Raw genomic sequence first — 7075 nt, forward strand, 5'->3', positions numbered from 1 at the left:
CGGCTTCGTTCCTTGGAATGCTTAGGAGGTTGATCAAATGGCCCAAGCCTTTCTAGTGTACCTCTTTGGTACTATCTTGTTCAGTGCCTTAAGAAACTCACTGAACTTCCATTACCTAGCACCGCTATGGGATTTGAATCAGATCTCTTCTTATAGCTAGGGATCTGCGACTCTTGCATATCTATACCATCAAATGGACATTACCATCCGAGGCAGCAAGAGGATCTATGATTTTTGGCAGGCGATCCACGTAAGTTGGGCGCTGAATTATTTTCCTTTAGTTTCTTTTTATAGATGTCGTGCATGCTGACTCTTTGCTCTTCAGGTTTGGGCCCTGGAGATCAGCCTTTTGGTGGCTCACAGCCCATCTGCCCCTTACGGGCTTTTCCTCGCTTGAGTCGCTAGAGCTCGAGCAGGACTGTTACTCTAGAATGGTTTCAGGTTCACGTGCATTGCATGTCGATCAATGGCTTGACCTGGGATAGGGTAAATACAAATTATTAGTTATATTCATGCTATATTTATATTGCTACTACCTTTTCTAGTTTGCATATTCAAAGCGATTGGCTGGGAGAGTGCAGCCAATGGAAGCCTTATATGCTATCTGTAGTCGACCTCGAGCAGAGGATGATTCTACTGACCGAACTTGCTTGTTGGGCATGGTACTTAAGAGAGAGGATTTATGACTGGGAGCAAGGCCCTAGCAGGCGTCGAGTCCCATTATCTCCTCTCCTTTCCATGTTCTGGACAACAGATCTTACTAGGAAGGAATTGGCAGAGTGATTGATGGGGTATAACGAGCTCGAAGATCTAACTATCTGATCCCGGCAGACGGACTGCACTTTCTTTATCCCTCAGCTGTTAGGGTCCGTGCCTTTCGTCGATGATGATGTTGCTCAAGTATTTTCTTAGACTTATTTAAGATTCATCTTTTGTTGTGTGCTATTTTTTAATCATTTATTTATAGCAAATCCACCAGGCTTCTACTGCTCGTGAGCTAACTGAGGGACAGTCTTCTCGACGGTCCAGGCCTTCCCGGGCTATTCTACCGATGTAGCCTCTGAGGCACCTCATATGGCTATGTTTAATATGGTTCTAGGGAGTGTTTTGTTCCCTCATAATCTGATGGTTTCATATTGGAGCCCATACGGTGTGATGGAGCACAGGCTTGCCATGGAGCAATGCCTCCCTCCGGAGTTCACTCCGAGTACTTGCAGTCACTTAAGTTATTCTTCCCATCTGTGTTTTCACCTCTTTATTTTCCTAAAAGGTTAGTGACATATACATGCAAATACAGGTTTAGAAAGATCAGTTAGAGCACGTACATCTACTGGTCAGTGCTGCAAGGAGACAGTTCTTTATCCACGATGAAGACTGGCGAGTAAGAAAATGACTTGTGCAATATGCATGTATGCAACACACTAACTAATCTCCTTTTGGGTTTTCAATAAAGGGACCATGAGGGCTTGCAGGGGCAACTAGACGACCGGCAGCATCAGCTTGACGCTTAGCAACATCGAATCAACACGTTGACCCATCAACTATTAGCCCTGCAGACTCGCACTAGGAGGTCATACAACTGATCGGCTATATGCACAGTTGATTTGGTTCTGCATACAACCGATCAGTTGTACGTAGTGTCAATCGGCTCTGTGGTTGTAGAGTACGATTCGGATAATGATTCAAGGCCTATATAAACCATGAGTCCTTCCTACTTCTTCATACACGATCTCATACTTCAAAAGCTGAAAGAATATATCTCAAAAAAGTGCCAAAAGCCTATAAACGCTTCTCAAAACCCTAACTAGTGATAATTAGATCAAACTTGGGAAATTTCATCTTTCATCTTTCAAGGCCATGGAATACACCAAGCTTGATTATGGGTTCCTCCACTCTACTGTCAACTTCTAGTGCCCAAGGGACCATGTCTTTAGATTCAATGGACAAGAGCTGTGCCTCATGATTGAAGAGTTTTCTGTTATTCTTGGTGTTCCCATGGATTCTATACATCTCATCGCCTTGCCAAAACTCAACGAGCCTTTTCCTAGCAAACTAGTGGATTTATTTGACATGCCCCTAGCTGAGGTAGTTTCCCATTCTGTTGGAGAGTACATTACCTTTTTCAGGTTTTCCAATCAGCAGGCTATATTTTCTATTATTTACTTTTATTCTTTTATTATACATGGTATTTCTTGAGATGATCTATGTTGATTGGCTTAGTGAACTTGTTCCCGTCTAGGTCTAAGATCTTAGTAACACCTCTAGGCAAGATCTTCTTTACCAAGTACGGGCCTTCCCAGTTCAGCCTGAACTTCCCTCTCAAGTCGAATGTAGTAGGCCTTCTATGTATCAATACTAGATCACCAGCTCTGATCTTTCCTGGCTTTACTTTCTTATTGAATGCCCTGGCTATCCTTTTTTGATACAACTGCATATGATATAAGGCTGTCATCATTTTCTCATCAACAAAAGCCGATTATTGGTACCTTTACTTAACCTATCGATATTCCGATATGTCAGCCTCCAATGCAACTCTCAAAGACTCTAGCTCTAATTTAAGTCGCAAAACTGTTTCAGTCTCGTAAACTATAAAGTATGGTGTTTGCCCATTCGATGTTCGCTCGGTTATCTGATATTCCCAAAGTGCAAAGGTAATCGAAACGATCAGTCCTTGTGATTTCTTACCATCTTCAAGTATCTTCTTCAGATTCTTGTTGGCTGCTTCTACTACTCCATTCGCCTAAGATCTATACGGAGAAGACTTGTGATGCTCGATCTTGTATTCCATTAGCAGGTCCGCTGTCTCACCCATGAAATGTATCCCGTTATCCGTCATGACATGATACAGGACTCTGTATCTATAGATCGGGTTTTTTTCTATAAATCTAGCCATCTGCCTTGCCCCTACGGTGGTGAATGACTTGACTTCGACCCTTTTCGAGAAGTAGTCAATTGTTACGACTATGAACCTATAACCATTCGAATGAGGTTTTATTTCTTCGATGATATTGATCCCCCAAGCTACAAAAGGCTAAGGTATAACTAGGAAATTTGAAATGAGCATGATTGGAGAGCTCAAGTTCTTCCTTGGTCTCAAATCAAGCAAAGCAAGGATGGGATATTCATCAACCAATCCAAGCACACAAGAGAACTCCTAAAGAAATTTGAGATGGGTGGTTGCAAAGTAGCCAAGACCTCAATGAGTGTCATAACTAAACTGGACAAGGACGGGAAGGGTAAGAGCGTAAATGAGAAGCTCTATAGAGGTATGATTGGCTCACTTTTATATTTAACTGCCTTTAGACCCGATATTATGTATAGTGTTTGTCTTTGTGCTAGATTTCAATTTTTGTCCAAAAGAGTCTCATTTAAATGTCGTAAAAAGAATTTTGAAATATTTGTGTGGAACCTTGAACTTAGGAATTTGGTATCGTAGGGAAATATCTTTTAATATAATAGGTTATTTGGATGCCGATTAGGCCGGTAGTTTATTAGATAGGAAGAGCACCTCTGGAACTTTCCATCTTCTAGGTGAATGCTTAGTGTCTTGGTTTAGTAAGAAACAAGTCTCGGTTGCTCTCTCCATCGCGGAAGCCGAGTATGTGGGTATGGGTTGTTGTTGTGCTCAAATCCTTTGGATAAGACAACATTTAAGAAATTATGGGAGAGAGGTTGATCATATTCCTATAAAAAGTGACAACACTAGTGCTATAAACCTTTCTAAGAATCTTATTCAACACTCTAAGAGTAAGCACATAGATATTAGACACTATTTTTTGAGAGATCATGTTCAAAATGGTACTTTAGTAGTAAAGTATGTTGATATAAACAAACAACTAGCTGATATGTTCACCAAGCCCCTAAATAAGGAAAGAATGAATTTCATAAAAAGAAAACTAGGAATGATAGATGGAAGCACCTTAGCTTAAATTCTTTCCCATGTATGCTAATTATGCATATCTTTTTATTTGTGATGCTTGTACTTGTGCTTCTTTCATTCTTATGCCCTTTTGAGTATTGAAATTATCGTTGCACTAGATCACTTTCAATCCTTGTGCTTTTCAATACTCATACATTAAATAATGTGATCAATGTGAAGTGCATGTTCATTCATTCATATTTTTCATGTTTTTGCAAAAAGCACGCTCATGCTCTAGAGGCGCACTCGCGCTTTATACGTCCGTATGCAATCTTGGAAATGACCTTAAAAGCGCACTCATGATTCCTAAGTGCGACCGCAGTTTCTTAAAATTATAGTCGTTTTGACTTTTTTCAAAAGCGCGACCACGCTTCTTCTCGATTTCAGTAAAAAGTAGCCATTATAGATTTTTTGGAAATGAAATTTAATGTCAAACTAGCCATTTTTTACCATTTGTATACCTCCCTAAGGCTATAAAAGCCACATTTTACACAATTGCATCATTTCTTACACGTATTAGTTTGAGCTTTCAGATCTTTTCACTCTTCTTCAACATTCCAAAACCTCTTTTCTACTTCTTTAAAGACAAGTATGGGTCCAAGAAAGGCTATTGGAAGAAGCTCTTCTTGATCCAAAACAATCATAGAAAGAATGAAGGGTATGAATGATGATGTAAAGATCAAGTACATGACTATAGAAAGGAAAGAAACTCAACCTAGTAGATTCTTTGATGAAGTAGTCCTTATTAAGCTCGGTATTTCACAAGAGATAAACACACTCCTTGAAAATGTAGGGCTTAGAGACTTCTTCCTACCTTAAACCTTAGAAATAGGTTTTGAGAATATTACTAAGAAATTTATCTCTACCTTAATGATTAATAAAAAGGGAGATAAGGATAACTATTATGGGATAGAGTTTAGACACTTTGGAAAAAAGAGAAATCTTTCAAGAGCTCAATTCTCTTCCATTTTTGGTTTTCAAGAAAGAAGCCATCTCTCTATCATTGAAAATTTTATAGAGATGCCCTTCTCCTTTTCCCAATTTTGGAGGCAAATCTCCAACAAAAAAATCCATTCTAAAGACTCCCTCTACAAAGACCTTAAGTCCTTAATATATTGGATAGTGCATAAGATGATAGCCACCAATATCCATGCAAGGGATAACGGGATTAAGAAAGTTCCATAAAAGACCTTCTTTTCCTCTATACCATGATTCATGATAAGTGCATCCTCACTTCTAAATTTTCTCTTGATCACCTTCTTCATCTTGGCAATACTAAAAAAGGTGTCATTCTTGTCTTCTCACATGTCACCAAAACTGCCAAACACTTCCAAGCCCTCACTCCTCTAACAAGACTTTTCTAACCCCACCTATCTCACCAATTTTGCTAGGATTAGCTTTTCTTAAGCATATCAAAGTCATTAGACTTGGACCTAAGTGAGAAATTAATGGGGAGTTCTTTCTACTCATAGAGGAGTATGTGGATGATAGGAAGAAAAGGAAGAAATATCATAGGATGCCAAGTGAGCCCATTCCTTCCTATTTTCTCGCTCCATCTTCTCTTTCTTTTGAGGATAAAGTACTTAAGCAAATGGAGAAAATTTAGAATTATCTCCACCATATGCATGCGAGTTTAGTGGAAATCTAAAAAACTCGCAAGACTCCTCATTGTCATGTGGAGGATTGGGAGGAAGAAGAGGAAGCAGAGTCTCCAATTCCACCTCCTCAAGCAAACTTTAATAGAAAAGGAAAGGAGCTTATGGTTTTTTAAGAGGAATAAGAAGAAGAAGATTGATCTCCTATTTTTGTTTAATTTTCTCATTTCTCATTTTTTCCCTTCTCATGCATGTATCCCTCTTATTGATCACATATTTTATGAATGAAATCTTATTTTATTTTCTATCTCCCTGCAATTTACTTTCGTTGTCTTGTTTTTTAATTTTGACGAAAAGGGAGAGATTGTTGACCTAAGGTAAAATTGATCTCTATTTTGATCCTAACAACCAAATTGAACATTCCTAACATCATGACTGAGTGCCTATGTGACAGAGCATCAAAGGAGCCAAACTTAGACTAAACATTATTGAGCCTTGAAGTAAGTCTTGTAAAAAGATCCCAAAAGTGCGAGGGCACTTCCAAGGCACGGGGGCGCTTTTCACATGACCAAAAGTTTTCAAGATGTTGAGAAGTCCACTTGACAGCAAGAGAATTACCTCATGATACCTGACAGTCAAATGCCAATGCTTCAATAAGCGTGAGGGCGCTTCAGGTCACATTAGGACTTGACACAGAAAATAGCAGATGATAGCGCGATGAGAAGTGCGAGGGCGCTTTTGGATGCAGACAAGGCAAGCGCGAGGCAGCTATTGTGGCTCGGGGGCGCTTTTCGCAATTAATGCGATGCCAATAACCATTGAGATATCAACCACCCTATTACTGCCACGTGGCTAGAGCCGTTGAAGCCACAATGTCTCTTTTCAGAAAGCACAAGCGCGCTTGAAAAGCGCAGGGGCGCTTTCCATGACTTTAGGCAATTTTTGCCAAGTCATAAAATCTAGCAATTAAAGAATTTTGGCCTTATTATTAACGTCACCAGGAGGTTGGTATGTGTATAAATATCCATCTGAAAGACTCTACAATTAAGTGTGTGAATTAGATATACCAAAACTCTTGCAAATTTATTTCTCAACTTTCTATACTCAATTTCTTCCTTTGTAAACAACTAAAACTCTAAAGGGTTGTTGTAAGAAGTCTATGATTAAAACACAAGAAATTGATGGTTGAGTAACCATTAATACTCAAGGGTTAAGGGATTTAGTGAGAGATTTATTCACTAAGGGAAAAGGTTTAGTGTGCGCCTTAAAAACACTAAGTTATTGGGTGAACTTGTAAAACCCAAAGGTTGTAATCTTAGTGATTATAGTGGAACACTCAAGTGTGATCTTGAGGAGTGGATATAGGGAGGATTGTTCCCAAACTACTATAAACTCTTGTGTCATCTTCTCTAACCCTTACTCTCTAACTATTATCTCTAATCTCTTGTGTTTTTTACCAAAAATCATCAACTTCCGCAATTTGAGGTCACCAATTCAACCCTCCTTATTGGTTCCAAGGGACAACAAACTTGATTAAATGGGATTATATTTTACACCGATA

Source organism: Ricinus communis, chromosome 1 (assembly GCF_019578655.1).
Source record: "Ricinus communis isolate WT05 ecotype wild-type chromosome 1, ASM1957865v1, whole genome shotgun sequence".
Taxonomy (NCBI): Eukaryota; Viridiplantae; Streptophyta; class Magnoliopsida; order Malpighiales; family Euphorbiaceae; genus Ricinus; species Ricinus communis.